The 20,500-nt window shown below is 35.0% G+C and overlaps 1 pseudogene; it reads left to right on the forward strand.

The window, feature by feature from the left end:
* The first annotated feature begins 9,143 nt into the window (after positions 1 to 9,143).
* Positions 9,144 to 17,504, forward strand: LOC149219195 (uncharacterized; annotated as a pseudogene).
* Positions 17,505 to 20,500: the final 2,996 nt, after the last annotated feature.

Here is a 20,500-nt window from a genome sequence, read left to right on the forward strand (position 1 = left end):
ATTTTTATTATTAATATTTTCTAAAATATTTCATACCAAATCCATATCAAGCATTGAAAGAATAACAAATCTTCCTCATAGAATTAGAAAACTACTATTAATGCGATAAGAATTCTCATAATCTTTCTCTCTATATATGTTTAAGGTTAAAAAAAAAATTTACTCAACTTCTTTATTGAAATATTTTATCTATAACCCACATTAAACTTTTCTTTGTTATTAATATTTTTAAAATATATAAATCAAACTAAATAAATTATAGTTATGTTGTCACATACCCCGGTAACCTCGCATGTAAAAGTAGGGAGTTAGAATTTTTTTATACAATTACCACAAGTAATTAATCAATTCACAACTCCAAAAATCATCACTAACCATTAGATATACTATTCATTAGTACATCAAGTAAATTGCCATCAAAGACAGTAAATTTCATAACCATTGCATAACCTTTAACCATCACTGTAATAACATAAACTGTCTCATGAATCCATGCATCCATTTCTTGATATCCTTAACCATGTTAGATAATCATGTACTAAGACATTATGGTTGTCACATCGAATAAAAAACCATCATCATTAAGGACCCATCATTATCAACAGACACATAAGGCAATCACATCAATCACACCATAGAACACGGATATACCCTGGAAACCCCATAGGGTGAAAACCAGCAAACGTTTAATCTTATTATTAAACGCTCGTGAGGGTTTTCACCCCTCACTCAATGGCTTATAAGGGATTCCATCCCTTAACCATTGTATTAAAATCTTTACAATGAATTATCATTAAGCTGTCACATAACTAGCTAAAAGCTAATATAATTTTCATGTAATCTTTTATTTACATACCGCCACATGAAACATTCCTTGTGGCATAATTGTTCTAGCAATGGACAATACTGCAGCTTGAAATCATTTGCATGGACGAATAATCCTTTTCCTGCCAATGTTAAACATTACTTTCCTTTGGCACCAACTGCCATCTTTTCCTGTCAATGTTGTTGACAACAATCTTGGCAACAAGATTAGCTACAATATCAATAATTCATTAAACGACCTCTAAAAAATGATCTTTTATCATCTACTCATCTGCATGAGCAAGCATAACATACTAACTAACTAGTACATCTATTCAAGTAATTTCCTGTTCTACTTTTCACAACGCTTATTCACACTGGTGCATATCTCTCTCTAAGAGATCTAACCATCAGTTTACAAGTCCATGTTTCTTTTTAAAACATATAACACAATGGTGATGTTTACATACCAAGTAATAACTATTACTGTGCGCCCTTGCACATGCATTCCTTTCCAATAAAATCCAACTTACTTCTATTTCTATTATATGCATTCTTTCTTTCTATAAATGCATTATTAACTTCCATTTCTTTAATATGCCAAGAATGCATTATTTAGATCTATTTCTTTAATATGCCAAGAATGCATTATTTAGATCTATTTTCTTTAATATGCCAAGAATGCATTATTTACATCTATTCTTTAATGCATATTGTGGCTTGAACTCAAAGCCAGCAAGGAAATCAAATGTTTAACATCTACGATACCTGTCATAGCTGAGCTTATGAAAGATTTATCCCCAACCAATCAGAGGACTAATTGTTCCCTATTGTCTGACACCTCTGCTCATGCCAAGAAAGCCCTAAGGGGAGAACCGGCCATGACCATTCATCGTCATGTACATACAAAGAACAGTCACCGTCTGCTGATTTGAGGTTAACTTAACTACAGAGAAAGTATATACAAAAATCAGTCAGTTCCCGAGAGTCAGTAGTCAGAATCTTCATCTTCCCAGGGTTCGATCTCGGAAACTTCAGACTTCCATGGTTCGATCTCGGAATCTTCATACTCCATTGAGTCGCCTCCAGAAATCTCCACACAGGAATGAGTCCTCGCTGTACTTGCACGGGATGCAAACTGTAGCAGGGTCTGGAACCCAGAACATGGTCACACCCTGGAGCTCGATGGAAACCTGAGAAGGGTTTTGAGACCACTTAACATTGTGAGGAGGTAGCTAGGAGCAAAGAAATACAGTGATTTTTTGTCCGAGAATAGTATACTTCCTGCTCCATAATCGTGTGCATACCAATAAGGGAGAGGGCATAAACCCTTCCATGCGGAAGAAGTATAGAGATAACCGTGGCTTTGGCAGTCAAACGCGATTTCCAGAACTTGTATGCGGTCTACTGTGGATAATAATCTATCACATTAACAGAGAAAGTAAGTGGGGTGAACGTCACCGGTATGAACAGATGTTACTTGAGCAAAATTGTAACAAAATCCAAGAGAAAAGTCGGACTATAAAGCAACGCCCTGAATAAAACACATCACAAGATTATGCAAGGCACTTTGATCCGAACTGTGCCCTCCTGGTGCAGGCAGCAAAATCAGTGATAAAGATTAGGGTTTCAATTCTGCCGGATTTGATCAACCGTTGCAGAGGCCACCCACTCTCTCTCCACGCAAAACGTGCATGCAGTGGCTTTCGAAAAACTGACCGCCGATTCGACGGCTTCTCCTATTAGACAACATAGCATAACGCCAGAAACAGTTGTCTCCCCTCATTCAGTTCCATGGAAATCAAGAATCGGTTAATAACTGATAAGTAATCTTGAATTACTTTTACGCAGGGTTACGATTATTTATGATAGGGATATTACATACTCCCCCCCTTAACAGGAACACCGTCCTCGGTGTTCATCTTTCATTGGAACTTTAGACTTTACTCATGGTATTACCATCTAAACCACACAATGTGATCCTTTCTCTTTGAAATCAACAATTTCATTTCAAGAAAAGATGACAAACAAAATAGTAATATATAGTCATAAGAAATATCATTAGTTATAACCATCAATAGTCATAAGCATTCGTGATTGCAAAAATATGCAACCTTTAATTGCCACCACTTGGCCCTTATTCATTCATAATAAACAATTCTCTGTGTCAACTTACCATTACTTACCATCTATTCTTGAAAATCATGAATACCTTCATGTAAGCATTTTAATAGTGGCTGGACAACTCTTCAACCTTCCATGGTAAGTAATTCCTGTAACATATGACTAAAAAATTCAATCGCATTAGTCACTATTTTGGAGTCAAATGAAATACGTTTGACTAACAGTCAATTGTGCAATGCTAGATGATTTCTAAATCACGGTACTTTTACAAGTACTTAAAGAGCACTAACACTAATCATCAAATGATAAATCACTTGCTCATGTACACACTGAGCGAATTCTCACTAAAGGCATCCGCAAAGCGCTTCTAGATGTACCAAAAGAGCACCTAGCTCTCTAATCATCAAAACAGTCATTCACTGCATCTTTTGAAAATGGTCTTAGCCCCTACTAAGACTTTCACAAGATTAATAAAATGGTAAAGGAATTAAAATTTCCAATAACTCCTTATTGAACATTAAATTCATTTCCTGTTAAATGTGCATAACACATTTCACACAACTATATATAGAATTTATTTTTAACATCACATATAGCTGATTAGCTAATTCCTTTAGCCATGAGACCACAATGGACTAAAGAATTCCCAACCCATGGGAACTGGTTTCCACAACCAAATCGAGTCATTTTCACATCCAGACAGTTTCTTTGATAGAGACCTTACCAGGTCTAACATGGGATTCCACTAGCCAACTAGCTCAAGAATTCCAGGAAGAGTAAATCTTGGCAGACAAGTACCATCAACCCCTCCGGGCAGGTAACTGCCATCAACCCAAGGCATTCCAGCCTTTCACAATCCGGGCAGACAAGTACCATCAACCCCCTCCGGGCAGGTAACTGTCATCAACCCAAGGCATTCAAGCCTTTCACAATCCGGGCAGACAAGTACCATCAACCCCTCCGAGAAAGGTAACTGTCATCAACCCAAGGCATTCAAGCCTTTCACAATCCGGGCAGACAAGTACCATCAACCCCTCCAGGCAGGTAACTGTCATCAACCCAACTATCCGCAACTGTCTGGCATGTTAAATTTCTCTTTTATTACTCTTTCTCAAAGTAATTTACACAATGAACCATATGAACATTATCATTAGCACAACAAACATGCATGTATACCATGCATTTACACTTAACCCCCAACATGGGTCCACAACATCAAGATTGATGGGAAACATATCCATCATACACGTTGTATGCATGCAAAGTTTCCAAATAACATAATTCATGCATATCATAAAACATCATTCTTTCTCATTTATAATTGCATTTCACATTGCAGCAATTTATGTGATGAGTTTTCTTGTTGCCATTAAGCTACCACTACTTAATCCCATCAGCAACGTTAGTTATAAATATGCATCAGTTAACACGTATTCCATTTCCAAGAATGTTCATGCATACAATATTGTCACGTATAAAAGCATATGCAAATACTCATTAATGTATAAATGTCAACAATAGTTGAGTTAATACTCTCAGCATTCCCAATTTTGCCATAGTCTGTTGTTCCAATTCAAATCATCATTAATGGAGTATTATATTACGTTTACTATGGCTAGCTTGGGTCATGCATTGTTAATGTAATTAAACATAATCTCTCTAACATACAAAGATCATAACTCTATATCATAATGACTAATCTTTGTGCATACCATTTCTTATCATATAAGCCTTTCACTAGCATGCTACCATCATCTCATACAACAAACTACATACCTCTTTCTTAAGGAAGTCATTTTAACCTCATTCTTCTATCTTTCGATGTGAGGGTTTCTCAAGATTCCCTTTCAAGAAATTATTAAAGATATCTATCTTTAGGCATAAAAATCAAGATACAAAAACAAGGTTTACTTATCCTTTATGCATCAAAATCAAGCAATCAACACAGCTCATCCAACAAGACAATCTCTCCGAAAGATTATTGTCTTCAAGAAAGTTAACATGATCACTTTCTCTATGTACACACAGAGTCATAGTTCCAAAGTCACAATAGCTACCATTATGCAACATGTGTTCTCCTAACACAATTACTTTACTTCAATGCACATAGTTCTTTTCGTGAAACAAGTAAGGATTTTGGTTCTTGTATGAACACTATTCTAATGTGTCTTTAAGGAAAGAACCTCTATTTTTATTTTCAAGAAAATTCTCATAAAATCCTGCATCTTCATACATGAAGTATGCATACTCTTAGGATGAGACTATATTTATGTATATATGTAATATACTCTTTCCTCAAGAAGTTAGAAATGAATATCTATGTGCCTAGAAGCACATCCTTAGCTATCTTTTATCATGCATGTAATGCATAATCATTTCACTAGAACTTAGAAACTAACTAGAATCATAATGCAATTAGTATATATATATATATATTTCCAAGAAGCTTTTATCAAATAAAGACACATATTTTAATTCAAGAAAACTTGGCCACCTGCCATGCTATGTCCTCAGGACATTTATATGCCTCATCCCCTTTTCTCAAGAAGATACTTTGGCTATATTTAGCAAGGATTTTATAGACAAGAGACAAGCATTTCACACACAAGACTCACGTGGAGTCTTTCTAATAGGAACTACCTATTTTCTTTATTAAGAAAGTATATAAAATAATCAATCTCTAACTGCATGCCTTAACACATTTCCTTTACCAAGAAAATCTATAAAAGAACTATTCTTTTATTGCATGCATTCAAATACTTTCTCTACTAAGAAATCATATAAAACATTCATACGTGTTCTTCAAGGAAGTGAGCAAGATACTTATCTTATCCTTGGGTCAACATGCATAACTTACAAATTAAACCACCCTTACCAGAAGCAATTACTCTACTTATGCAATTAGAAGCATAATCTCCTAAGTGTCACACATGCACCAGAGTTACCACTTGATGCTAGATGCAACAACTATCATAACACTACTATGTGACCATTTCAGAATAATGAGTTCAAGGAGACATTACGAAAATCATTAACATCAACACACTATAGTTATCATTTTCCAACTCCTTAAGCATTGTCAAGGGAATACTCACATGCACATCGAGCACTATCTAGTCACCCCCAGACTTAGAGTCTTCTGCAAGATTCTGACACTCAAAGCTTGCTCTATCTGGTCATCACCAGACTTAGCGATTTCTTTTTTCCATCTCCGTCTGTCCCTACAGCACGGTCTTCTTCCTTCTCCTTGCTTCCTTTTCCTTTGGAAGCATCTATTGTTGGGGAAGGTAGTTAATGTTTACTGACAATTGTATTAACACAGGTAGTCTATTTATGAATAATTATCACATGTAGTTATACCATGAATGGGTCCTAGAAATGTTACCCACTGAACATGCCTCTCCAATTAAGTTCACACTGGAATGCAACATGCATAAGAAATCCATCATTCCCATAGTGGAGATAAATTCAACCATCATTAAATCGAGGCTCCAATGGTTTTTACCTCTCAACAAGTAATGATAAACACATACCATGCTAATGGATTTCACTTAATTAGAGGGTAATCATCATTAAATCTATTAAGACATAAGCATATACTATTCATCATGCATTCTCATGGTGAATAAAATTAAGAACTCTTCTCATGAACAACTGGACTATAGCACAGAGAGAGTAAAAATCTTCATACACACATTCCATGCATGTGACATCAATCAACCTTCACTTATTTTCGAATTGTAATAATCTTAAGTCCAATTGAATTAATGCATATAAGTTCTATGGGTTAGTCATACAACACTAACCAATCTCAACTACCAATCGTCTTCATGCATCCATGACAAGACTGAATCAAAAGTTAGTTATTACAATCAAGTCTCACTACTTGACTCATTGTTTACTTTCAAGTCTAAGGGGGTTCTTCTTATGTCCTTTTAAAACAATTTGTTATCCTATTCAAGGATATTCCCCCTAATTTATATTCATGCATTGGCTCATCAAGTTTTGTTCATTGTAACTTCAATCTTGTTTAATGATTGTATCATTGTTATTACCATATTTGCAAATCAAAAGCTGGTAGTTCGTTGTCACTTTCCTCAATGACTGTTCAATATTGTTCTTACGTGTAATGAGTGTTCAATATTGTTTGTAAGTGAGAAAAAAGTTTCATTGTCTTTTTCCCTCATCAGGAACCAATGTTATGAATGTAGTTATGCAACAACTTTACTACTTACTACTCAAAGCAGTTATAAATATGATTCACACATATCATGCCAAAAGTAGTGTACTACATAAATGAGTATGTGAATGATTAAACTCATACCTGAGTTAGTACCTACTGATGGCGTACCTCAATATCCTTTTCGCTTACCAATTCCCAAAGGCACCAGTACTGCAACCTTTAGCTCTGATACCACTTGTCACATACCTCGGTAACCTCGCATGTAAAAGTAGGGAGTTAGAATTTTTTTATACAATTACCACAAGTAATTAATCAATTCACAACTCCACAAATCATCACTAACCATTAGATATACTATTCATTAGTACATCAAGTAAATTGCCATCAAAGACAGTAAATTTCATAACCATTGCATAACCTTTAACCATCACTGTAATAACATAAACTGTCTCATGAATCCATGCATCCATTTCTTGATATCCTTAACCATGTTAGATAATCATGTACTAAGACATTATGGTTGTCACATCAAATAAAGAACCATCATCATTAAGGACCCATCATTATCAACAGACACATAAGGCAATCACATCAATCACACCATAGAACACGGATATACCCTGGAAACCCCGTAGGGTGAAAACCAGCAAACGTTTAATCTTATTATTAAACGCTCGTGAGGGTTTTCACCCCTCACTCAATGGCTTATAATGGATTCCATCCCTTAACCATTGTATTAAAATATTTACAATGAATTATCATTAAGCTGTCACATAACTAGCTAAAAGCTAATATAATTTTCATGTAATCTTTTATTTACATACCGCCACATGCAACATTCCTTGTGGAATAATTGTTCTAGCAATGGACAATACTGCAGCTTGAAATCATTTGCATGGATGAATAATCCTTTTCCTGCCAATGTTAAACATTACTTTCCTTTGGCACCAACTGCCATCTTTTCCTGTCAATGCTGTTGACAACAATCTTGGCAACAAGATTAGCTACAATATCAATAATTCATTAAACAACCTCTAAAAAATGATCTTTTATCATCTACTCATCTGCATGAGCAAGCATAACATACTAACTAACTAGTACATCTATTCAAGTAATTTCCTGTTCTACTTTTCACAACGCTTATTCACACTGGTGCATATCTCTCTCTAAGAGATCTAACCATCAGTTTACAAGTCCATGTTTCTTTTTAAAACATATAACACAATGGTGATGTTTACATACCAAGTAATAACTATTACTGTGCGCCCTTGCACATGCATTCCTTTCCAATAAAATCCAACTTACTTCTATTTCTATTATATGCATTCTTTCTTTCCATAAATGCATTATTAACTTCCATTTCTTTAATATGCCAAGAATGCATTATTTACATCTATTCTTTAATGCATACTGTCGCTTGAACTCAAAGCCAGCAAGGAAATCAAATGTTTAACATCTACGATACCTGTCATAGCCGAGCTTATGAAAGATTTATCCCCAACCAATCAGAGGACTAATTGTTCCCTATTGTCTGACACCTCTGCTCATGCCAAGAAAGCCCTAAGGGGAGAACCGGCCATGACCATTCATCATCATGTACATACAAAGAACAGTCACCATCTGCTGATTTGAGGTTAACTTAACTACAGAGAAAGTATATACAAAAAGCAGTCAGTTCCCGAGAGTCAGTAGTCAGAATCTTCATCTTCCCAGGGTTCGATCTCGGAAACTTCAGACTTCCATGATTCGATCTCGGAATCTTCATACTCCGTTGAGTCGCCTCCAGAAATCTCCACACAGGAATGAGTCCTCGCTGTACCTGCACGGGATGCAAACCGTAGCAGGGTCTGGAACCCAGAACATGGTCACGCCCTGGAGCTCGATGGAAACCTGAGAAGGGTTTTGAGACCACTTAACATTGCGAGGAGGTAGCTAGGAGCAAAGAAATACAGTGATTTTTTGTCCGAGAATAGTATACTTCCTGCTCCATAATCGTGTGCATACCAATAAGGGAGAGGGCATAAACCCTTCCATGCGGAAGAAGTATAGAGATAATCGTGGCTTCGGCAGTCAAACGCGATTTCCAGAACTTGTATGTGGTCTACTGTGGATAATAATCTATCACATTAACAGAGAAAGTAAGTGGGGTGAACGTCACCAGTATGAACAGATGTTACTTGAGCAAAATTGTAACAAAATCCAAGAGAAAAGTCGGACTATAAAGCAACGCCCTGAATAAAACACATCACAAGATTATGCAAGGCACTTTGATCCGAACTGCACCCTCCTGGTGCAGGCAGCAAAATCAGTGATAAAGATTAGGGTTTCAATTCTGCCTGATTTGATCAACCGTTGCAGAGGCCGCCCACTCTCTCTCCACGCAAAACGTGCATGCAGTGGCTTTCGAAAAACTGACCGCTGAGTCGACGGCTTCTCCTATTAGACAACATAGCATAACGCCAGAAACAGTTGTCTCCCCTCATTCAGTTCCATGGAAATCAAGAATCGGTTAATAACTGATAACTAATCTTGAATTACTTTTACGCAGGGTTACGATTATTTATGATAGGGATGGGAAGTGAAAATATAATAATTTTTTTTAATTTAAAGTATTTTGTTTTTCTATATATAAATTAGATATAAAATTGTGTTATTAAATATGAACATTGAGATAATTTACTTATGGTTAATAGTAAAGTACTTTTTGTTAATAATAATTTTTGTAGTTTTCTTTAATGCCACTTTTGATTTGAGGTGAAATCTTGATTTGTGTTATTTAAACTGGTTTTTTGACTATATATATGGATTCAACACCTTGAAAAACCCTTAGGGCACTTAGATTGTGCAGGGGTTACCCATCAAGCTTGTGATTTCAAGAAATTACTCCCAGATTTTAGAGAAATTAGACCAGAAAAATTGACAGGAGAAACTTTCAAAAAATTTCACTAAAGACAATTCAATATTTTTTTGTTTTAAATATCACATGTAAATTGAATGTAAAATGAATTACACATCATGTAATATAAATAATACTATTTTCTATGACCTCCATATTAAGTTGTGAAGAAATTACATTTTATGTAAAATTAAAATGCAAATTAAAGTATTTTAATTATCTCCAATATTATTATTATTTTTTATTTGTTAATTTAAAATATTATTTTACTATTTTTTAAATGTAAAATTATGTAATAACATTATCTGTAGAGCCATTGAGAACAACCATACATTTTTAATTAAATAACACATTAGAATAAATCTCAAACTTAAAACTTTCATTCTTTCATTATGCAGTGAAACTCAAATTCCTACCATGCATTTAATAATTATTAAGAATTAAAATAAATAAATTTAAAATAAATTTAATTAAAATTGAGGAAATCTTATTAAAAGATCTATTAAATTAATTATTAAACTTAAAACTTTCATTCTTTCAATAATGAAGTGAAACTCATGCATTTAATAATTATTAATAATTAAAATAAATTAATTTAAAATAAATTTAATTAAAATTGAGGAAATCTTATTAAAAAATAAAGATCTATTAAATTAATTATCTATTTCTAACGAGTAGAACCAGAGATGAATATGCTCCATCAAAATTTTAAAGTTTAGTTTCTCTACCAAGTATGCACCTCTCATGTCAAAAGATTTGGAACTATGCAGGCGATCAAAAGTTTTGGAATTATGCAAGCAACCCCGAAAGTTCAAAACAAAACTGAAAGATAAAAAATAGGTCTTATTTAGATTTGACATTTCACAAAATATTTTTGAATAAATCCACACACGGAGTGAAAAATGTTGGAAGAAACTAATTAATTCCAACTACTGTCACAAATGTTCAACAACGATTTAATGCTGATTCTAGAAACCGTTGAAAACAGGGAAGCTTCTCCAGCAAGCCACCGACTCAACTGATATCCAGAAACTTCTCCAACTTGTATATATACCTGTTTAATCTGTGAATAAAGTAAGTGTTCAGATGTTCTTGTGTTCAATGTTTCTAAGTTGTGTTGGTATGTTGTGCGCCTCTGCTCTTAACATGGTATCAGAGCTGAGGGTGTGAGCTGTGAGGTCGAGAGCTGTGTGAGGCTCGGTGGAGTGTACAAGGAGGTGAGATATTGCTGTGAAGTGAGCTGTAGCTGTGAGCTGGGTCTGTATAGATCTCAATATTACTTATTCTTGCGTTGGAGCAGACCAGCAACAACGTTTTGGTGATCTGTTTTTCTTTTCAGCCTGGTGTGCACAGCAGAAGTGTGGTGAGCTGTGCGTTGTGCGCTTGGGAGGTCCTGGCTGTACTGGCCGTGGCAGCAGAGGATGCACCTTGACTGCAAACACAAGTGCTGCGCTTACTGCTCGATCTAGTAATCCATTTGGTTGGTGTTGCCTGTGATTCTTCTTGCCATTTCATAGATTTAATCATATGTTTCTTCTATGTTTCATTCTGTATGGTTTCTCTTTTACGTTTGAAGGAAAAGGGGTTGGTCGATTGCCATTGCAATTAAATCGATATTTTTTGATGTTGTGCTGTTCATGTATTTATATTGCACGTATTATCAGAAAAAAACGCATGTTGAATGTTTTTTGACACTACCTTTGAGGTGAAAAGAATTAAAAAAAAATGAATTGTTTTTTTATAGAGATATGTGGTTCGTAGTTAAAGAGGAGTGTGGAGGTTCATAGTTAAAGAGGAGTGTGGAGGTACCATTACAGTGGATGTGATAAACCACAAAATAAGAGTCCAATGGTATTTCTGGTCAGAATTTTGGTTTATCTTGACACTTTATTATTGAGTAAGGAAACATTGAAAATTGTGAAAGAAATTTTTTTTTTTATGGTGCATGTGTGAGATCTAGTAAAATTTGAATTAGATTTGGTGGCATTTTGGTGACTTGAGGAAGTTTTTTTTTCTATCATGGAAACTTTGTTGCTTGATAATTATATGAATGAATCCACCAAACTTGATGGAGAAAACTATGTGAATTGGAAATTTAAGTTAATGACTATTTTAGAAGGAAATAGTTTGTGGTCCATTGTGTGTGGGGATGAGCCCAAACCCACTGTTGCAGGTTCTATTCCAGATTGGGAGAGAAGGGAGACAAAAGCAAAGGTGTTGCTGCGTATGTCCGTAAATGACAACATTACTCCTCATATCAGAGATTGTAAGACATCAAAAGAAACATGGGATGCGTTGAAGGGTTTGTATGAAACAACAAATACAAATCGGATCTTGTTTTTGAAGACTAAGCTTTTATCTTTAAAAATGGAAGCAAATGAAAGTATAAGAAATTTCATATCTCGTGTCAAAGATTTAAGTGATAAGTTAGGAGATATTGGTGAAAAGGTGTCTAATACTGACTTAGCCACCATCATATTAAATGGCTTATTATCAAATTTTTGTTTCAAGTCTTGCAGCTAGAGAGAAACCCCCTTCATTTGATGAATTGACATGAATTCTTCTACAAGAGGAGGAGAGGATGAAGAACTTTTTGGGCTCTAGCAGTTCAGATTTGGCATTGGTGGCCAAGAGAAAATATCCATATAGAGGCAAGCCATGGACAAGAACAAAGGAGGCAAGTTTCAAGCAAAGCAAAAAGGTATGACACAGTCTAAATTTCCAAAGAGAAATGATGAGTGTTATTATTGTGGCAAACCTGGGCATCATTCTAAAGATTGTTATAAAAGGAAATATAATGAGTCTACGCAAAGAAACAGAAGGAATAATGGAAATTTTGTGGACAAAGATATCAATGATGGATTTAAAAATCTTAAATTGTTTGTTTCTGATGCTGCATTGTCTGTGGAAAATGATGATAAGAATGCTTGGTTCATTGATTCTGGTGCATCACTCCATATGTCTTGTAATAAGGAGTGGTTTGATGAATATCATGAAAATATTGATGGAACATATGTTTGCCTAGGAGATAACAGATCACTTAAAGTTCAAGGTTATGGAGTAATAGGTGTGAATTTGCCTAATGGACAAGAGAAACAGATTCATAATGTGATGTATGTTCCTGATATCAAAAAGAATTTAATTTATGTTTCTACCATTACTGACCAAGATTTGAAGGTGGAATTTGTTAAATCACAGTGTGTAGTGAAAGACATTCAAGACAAGTACAAAGTTATTGCCACAGAAACCAGAGTTGGAGGCTTATATAAGCTAGATGTGACTAGGAAAAGTCATCAAGCTTTGGCATCTACAACAATGTCAACAGTAGATTTATGGCATCAAAGGTATGGACATCTAAATCACAAAGATTTAATGCTACTTCAAAATAACACTATGGTTGAAGGGCTTCCTGTCTTGAAGAATGATCATATTGAATGTGAAGCATGTGTACTTGGCAAGCAACATAGGGAGGAATTTCCTATACATAAAGAAAAAAGGCAAAGGGAAATACTTGAACTAATTCATACTGATGTATGTGGACCTATGCAAACTAGATCTATTGGTGGAGCATGGTATTTTCTTATTTTTGTGGATGATAGATCTAGGTATACATGGGTTTATTTCATAAGAAGGAAGAGTGATGTTTTTGAGTACTTTAAAGAATTTAAGAATATGGTAGAAAAACAAACTGGTAATTACATCAAAATTTTGAGATCTGATCAAGGGGGAGAATTCAAATCAAGAGAATTTAATCAATATGGTAAAAGCAACGGGATTCAGCAACAATTTACAATGCCACATACACCTCAGCAAAATGGAGTTGCTGAGAGGAAAAACAGAACTTTAGTTGAATGTGCACGTAGTATGCTTCAAGGTAAAAATATCTCTAATGTTTTTTGGGCTGAAGCCATTAATACTGCTGTTTATTTAAAAAATAGGAGTCCAACCACAAGTTTAGAGCTTAAAACACCTTTTGAAGCATTTTATGGGTACAAACCAAAAGTGAGTCATTTAAGAGTTTTTGGTTGCAATGCATTTGCTCATATTCCAAAAGATGAAAGAAGAAAACTTGATGCAAAATCAATTAAGTGCATATTTATTGGTTACTGTGATAAACATAAAGCATACAAGTTGTTTGATCCCAGTACACATAGACTGCTTGCAAGTAGGGATGTGGTGTTTCATGAGAATACAAATGAAGGTGATAAAATAAATAATACTAGTGTGTGCCATGATATTGATGGTTATGTCAAATTAGATCCAAGCATTGAACAAGAACAGGAACAAGCACGGGAACAGATACAAGTTGAAGAGCAAGGAGCATCAAGCAGTCATGATACTCCAAGAAGAGGAGAGGAGACTCCGCAAAGAAAAAATAAAGATGAAAGCAATAAAACTCCAAGAAGATCATCACGTCAGAGTCAGGTACCTATAAAATATAAAGATTATGCATTAATGTCTCAGGTTATGAATGTTGTAGAACCTTCAAGCTATGATGAAGCTAAAGAATATGAAGAATGGAGAAATGCAATGAATGAAGAATATAGCTCTATAATGAAGAATGACACATGGGAATTAACAGAATTACCTAAAAACAAAGTTCCCATAGGATGCAAATGGCTTTATAAATCTAAATTTAATGCTGATGGAAGTATTGATAAACATAAAGCTAAATTGGTTGCTAAAGGATATTCACAACAGGAGGGAACTGATTATGAAGATACTTTTGCACCTGTAGCTAAGTTGAACACAATTAGAATCATGATTGCATTAGCTACAAAATATAATTGGAAAATGCATCATTTAGATGTCAAATCTGCATTTTTGAATGGTGAGTTAAAAGAAGAAGTTTATTTAGTTCAGCGTGAAGGGTTTGTAAACAGGGACAGGAGCATTTGGTTTGCAGGTTAAAGAAAGCTTTATATAGCTTGAAACAAGCACCAAGATCATGGTATGTGAAAATTGATTCTTTCTTTTATGAGAAGCAAGAATGATCCTAACTTATACATCAAGGAAGATAAAGACAAGAATATTGCTTTGATATCTGTATATGTTGATGATCTAATCGTAAGAGGAAATGCATGCAAGTTGATTGAAGAAATTAAAAATCAGTTGTCACATGTATTTGGGATGAAGGATCTTGGTGAATTGCATTATTGTTTAGGTCTTGAAGTTTGGAGGGAGCCTGGTAAGACATTGATTACACAAAGCAAATATACAAGGGAAATCCTTAAAAGATTCAATATGATTGAATGCAAGGTAACATCTACTCCTTTAGAACAGAATGTCAAATTGTGCAGTGATGATGGAACCAAAGAGGTGAATGGAACTATGTATTGTCAACTGGTGGGAAGTCTGAACTATCTCACCACTACTAGGCCAGATATAGCATATTCTGTCAGCATACTTAGTCAGTTCATGGCTAAGCCTTGTGAAAGCCATTGGAAAGCAGCAAAGAAAGACTTTCGATATCTGAAAGGAACACTTAATTTTGGTATTATGTATACTGATGAATTTGATGTTGAATTGGCAGGTTATTCTGATTCTGACTGGGCTGGAAATCCAGATGATAGGAAATCTACTACTGGATACGTGTTCAATATTGGTTCAGGACCAATATCATGGAGCATTAAGAAACAACCAACTGTTTCATTGTCATCCACTGAAGCTGAATATAAAGCATTATGTGGTGCTACCTGTGAAGCAATATGGCTTAGGAGGATACTTGAAGATGTTGGAGAAACACAACAAGCACCTACAGTAATCAGATGTGACAATCAAAGCACTATCAAATTGGCAAACAATCTTATATATCATGCAAGGACAAAACACATTGAAACACAACATCATTTTGTAAGAGAAAAATTGCAGTCAAAAGAAATTGACCTATCATATTGTAATACAAATGAAAATGTGACTGACATATTCACCAAGCCTCTTGGAAAGGCTAAATTTGAAATATGTAGAAATATGTTGTACATTGTAGAAAATCCAAATTATGTTGTAAGCCTAGCTGAGACTTAGACCAGCAGGCATGACCATTAAGAGTATAGTGTCTTGTTTATTATATGTAGTTGGAATTAAGGGGGAGTGTTGGAAGAAACTAATTAATTCCAACTACCTGCCACAAATGTTCAATAGCGATTTAACGTTGATTCTAGAAACCGTTGAAAACAGGGAAGCTTCTCCAGCAAGCCACCGACTCAACTGATCTCCAGAAACTTCTTCAACTTGTATATATACCTGTTTAATCTGTTAATGAAGTAAGTGTTCAGATGTTCTTATGTTCAATGTTTCTGAATTGTGTTGGTATGTTGTGCGCCTCTGCTCTTAACAAAAAAATCACAGCCTAACACAGAAAAATAAGTGCAGACAAACAAACCTGTAATGGAAAATGAAATTTCCACAAAACAATAAAAGATTCTACACCCCATCGCTCCTGCCACAAGTTAAAGAAGCTAAAAATTGAAGATGTACAGTCATCTCATCCACACTGAAGTGAGGTTGACCAAGCCTGCCCCATCGCTGGATCATTTATTATCCATAAGAGAATCCCACAAGCAACTTGATTTAGCAAAAGCAGGAGGAGGCGGGGCAACAATTTATTTAGGGTTCAGAGTTTCCGGTAGATATTCGCCGTCAAAGCAAAAGCCATGGAAAGAGGAGAAGAGGAACTCCAGTTACTCGGCGGTGAGGAAGAGGCTTTCAGTACCCTTCTCTGCTCCTCCCGCCGTGACCTAGTGCGCACTCTCGCTTTCACTCTGCTTTTCCCTCTGGCCTTTGCAACTCCGGTGCTATGCCAGATGCCCGGCCCTCTGGCGCTTTATAAATCATATCAGGACTTCTTCTATCTGATCACTAAACCGGTACAGTCGGTAACCGTGGAATTGAGGGGCTTTCAACCGCTCCGAATGACGAATGGAGTGTTTGAATTTTGGATGCTGTCCACTGCGGCGGTCATGTACACGGTGACTTCGGCCAATGAAGCTTCCTTTGCGAACACTTTGACCGTCGTTACCAGGTCTTGGAAGCACCTGACAGTAACTCTCGTCTGGGTTTTTACAGTCGTCTTGGCCTATACCATGGTCTACATATTGGCCTTCTTCCTGGTTATGTACAACGTGGGATTCTATAAATATGTGAATTCAAGAGAGTTTCTTTTCAATTCAATTCCGGTACTCGCCTTTTTCTTCTGTGTCCTTGTGTATATAAACATGGTTGCGTACCTGGCCAGCATTACATCTGTGCTGCATGAGCAATATTACAGCCCAGCTGCCTTGCGGAAGAGGAGGCGCATCATCAAGGGAAAACGGACAACTGTCTTGTCGCTCTTTATGCTTTACTTCGTATTTAGCCAAAGCGCTGGACTTTGCAGCCGCCGAGCTAGAGAGTCGTCGGGGTGGGTGGATAGTGACTAGGGCGATGCATGCCACATTACTTGGTGGGTTGCTGTGCTTGGTTATGTTCTGGGGCCTGGTGATGCAGACCGAACTGTAATCACTAAAGCAAAAGTACTTTCGTAGTGCGTATAACAGGTATAGGTAGACTGCGTTCTTTTCCATTTCTCACTTGGAGATTTATAAGATAACCAACAGTGTACAACATACAAAATAAAGTTTCAGACCTCACAGTTACTGGACATATGGCCTTACATTCACGGTTTCCATGTTGATAAATAAACTTAGATACAAGAATACGCATTGGATTCCATAATACAAATGCATAAGTGCTTTTATTTTTTATTCTATTTTAAAATGGGCGAAGCCAAAATCAGTTTCAATGTTAATTGGAAAAGTAATTTGTCTTATATAGAAAACAGTTTGGATTTTGTTGCGAATGAAAAACAATTTACGTACTGGTAAAAAAATTTAAATAAATATTTCCAGTGTGCAAAACTAAAATTCAAGCACGGTCAGAATGCAACTTGTTTTTTCATGTGTTTTCTTTGTGCTTAGCAATTAAAAACACATTTTTCAAAACACTAATCTCTGCGAGCTGTCATTCATGTCACTGAAATTCGTGCCTGCAGAGTGAGACGCAATCGACGAGGTGAGATTCTGGTTTACTGAAATTTGTGCCTGCAGAATGAGATGCAATCGACGAGGTGAGATTCTGGTTTACTGAAATTTGTGCATGCAGAGTGAGACGCAATCGATGAGGTGAGAGTCTGGTTTACGAGAGATAGATTAGGGTTTGATTCACTGTGCATTCGTTTATGTTTTCGATTCAGAAAAGCCTAAAAAACCAAAGTAAATAACGTAAGTCTAGAACTGTTCACTTGGAAAGAGGGGCTTCTAAATGTAAGGAATATTCTACCCACTCAATTGTGATCTTTAGCAAATTATATAAAAGAAAAGGAGTTGTTTAATTGTAAGCCAAAACAAAGAAATTATTATAATTTCTTTTTAATTCCACAGCGAACTAATTCACATGGAAAGAAGGGCATCTAAATGCAAGGAATATTCTACCTACCCGATTGTTATTTGTGATGTTTTTCTTTTAGTGAATTATATAAAAGAATCTGAGTTGTCTAAGTATTATATATATATATATATATATATATATATATTTTTTTTTTTTTTTTTGAGTTTTTGTTATTATTATGTAGATATATATTTTGGTCAAATTGTAAATTTTGTTATTGTATAATATGTGTTTTTGATTGTAATATTTAAAAAAAATTAAAACACAAAATGTGGAGAACTTATAATTTAAACTTGTGATTTTAACAAATTCCTTGAATTATGAACAAATTTAATATGAAAAACCCCAAAACACAGAAACATAGAACAAGTAAACCCAAAACACAAACATATAACAAGTAAATTATATGAAAGTATTTATTTATGTCTTTTTTCTAAATATAATTTTTTGGATAATTTGTTATCATAATTTATAATTTTTATATGTATTTTTGGAAAAATTATCATAATTCAGAGCTCAAACCAGCTGTGAGAATAACTATCACTGGTTAATTCAATCTAACTCATCTCAGTTATTCAAGGAAAATTAAGCCACTTGGAATTACCCGACTAGTGATTATAACCACCCAAGATTTCACTCCTACTAAATGGCTGTGAGTCTTGGGCATTTGGCCTGTTTCTTTAGGTTGGGAAATGAGTAGCAAGGAAAAAGCATGGCCATTAGATGTATTTTGTGTAAATATACATTAAATTTAATTAAAACATCTAAATTAAAATAGATGGCATTAATATTATAAAGTTCAATATAGTGTAGGGTAGATCCCAATACTACTCTTTCAAGAAGCCCAGGGAATTGGGAATTTGAATCTGAAACTTTTTAGCAAATAATATTTCATTTTCAAATTCAAAACCAATTAAACTACTCCGAAGGTAAACTATCATTCAATTATTGAATAAATAATATGATTTAAATAATAAGATATATATATTTTTTAAAATATAATATTACTTCAAAAATATATAATTCCTAAAACCAAATAAGAAAAACCACAAATTCAAAACAACTATATTTTAGGTAAAACCTTGGCATTTCTTTTTAAAAATATAATTTTCAAAACCTTCACCAGAACAATACAACCAAATTACCAAAATATTTATAAATTCAATCATACAAATTACACACTAATAGTGTGAAACCCTACTAATCCTATGAAACCTGTATCATAACATAACAGTCCATAAAACCTTCACTACCAAATGATGGGAATTTCTGATAATTCCAAACAACAATGAACTTTCTTAACACAGGGAAGCTAAGATTGTTTGAGAAAACAGATTTATACACACACAAAAAACAAACTTTGTATTCATTAATAAAACAACTGCTGTTACAAAGATCTTCCTCTCTCAGAGGGATTACAACCAGAGAACGCTTCAGTTCCACACAAAAAAAATTACTCTGTCTCTCCTTAGCAAAAGTTACACTGCTTTGTGTAAATTTTTTTACTTCTTACATTCACTGTTGTGCATTACATTAAAAATAACTGTCCCTACTGTATAAGTTTACATTGTTGTGTAAAAATTTTCTTCTTACTCTCGCGAAGTTCTTACATACGCGCTGCAGCATTTTTGCTCCTTTTTTATGTTCAACAACAAAAAAATGACTTAACTTTTCTTTTCACCTGTCCCGTAAAAACAAAAACTACATCCGTGAATAAAAAAATAATAAACTTAAAAACTTCACCTATATCTACCCACTACAGTACATTTATATTAATTTCATTTAATTGCTTTACGGACAAAAACTGGCGGTCAACGAAACTTTCACTTCACGTCACGTAATAGATAGCATGCCTTTACATCAACCGTTGAATTATGCGATTTGCGATTTGATCGCATCGCGCAATCGCATTCGGTGCAAAACAGGGGGGAGGCTTGACACATATGGGTGCGATCTGCGATATGGCGATCGAATAGCATTGCAACATCGCATCGAAAGAATTCAAGGGAACATGCGGAGGCAGCGGGTATGGATGCGATTTGCGATCTGCGATTAGATCGCATCGCAAG

Source organism: Pinus tabuliformis, chromosome Q (assembly GCF_031772625.1).
Source record: "Pinus tabuliformis cultivar Carrire ecotype Pingquan chromosome Q, CPIR1, whole genome shotgun sequence".
NCBI classification, from domain to species: domain Eukaryota; kingdom Viridiplantae; phylum Streptophyta; class Pinopsida; order Pinales; family Pinaceae; genus Pinus; species Pinus tabuliformis.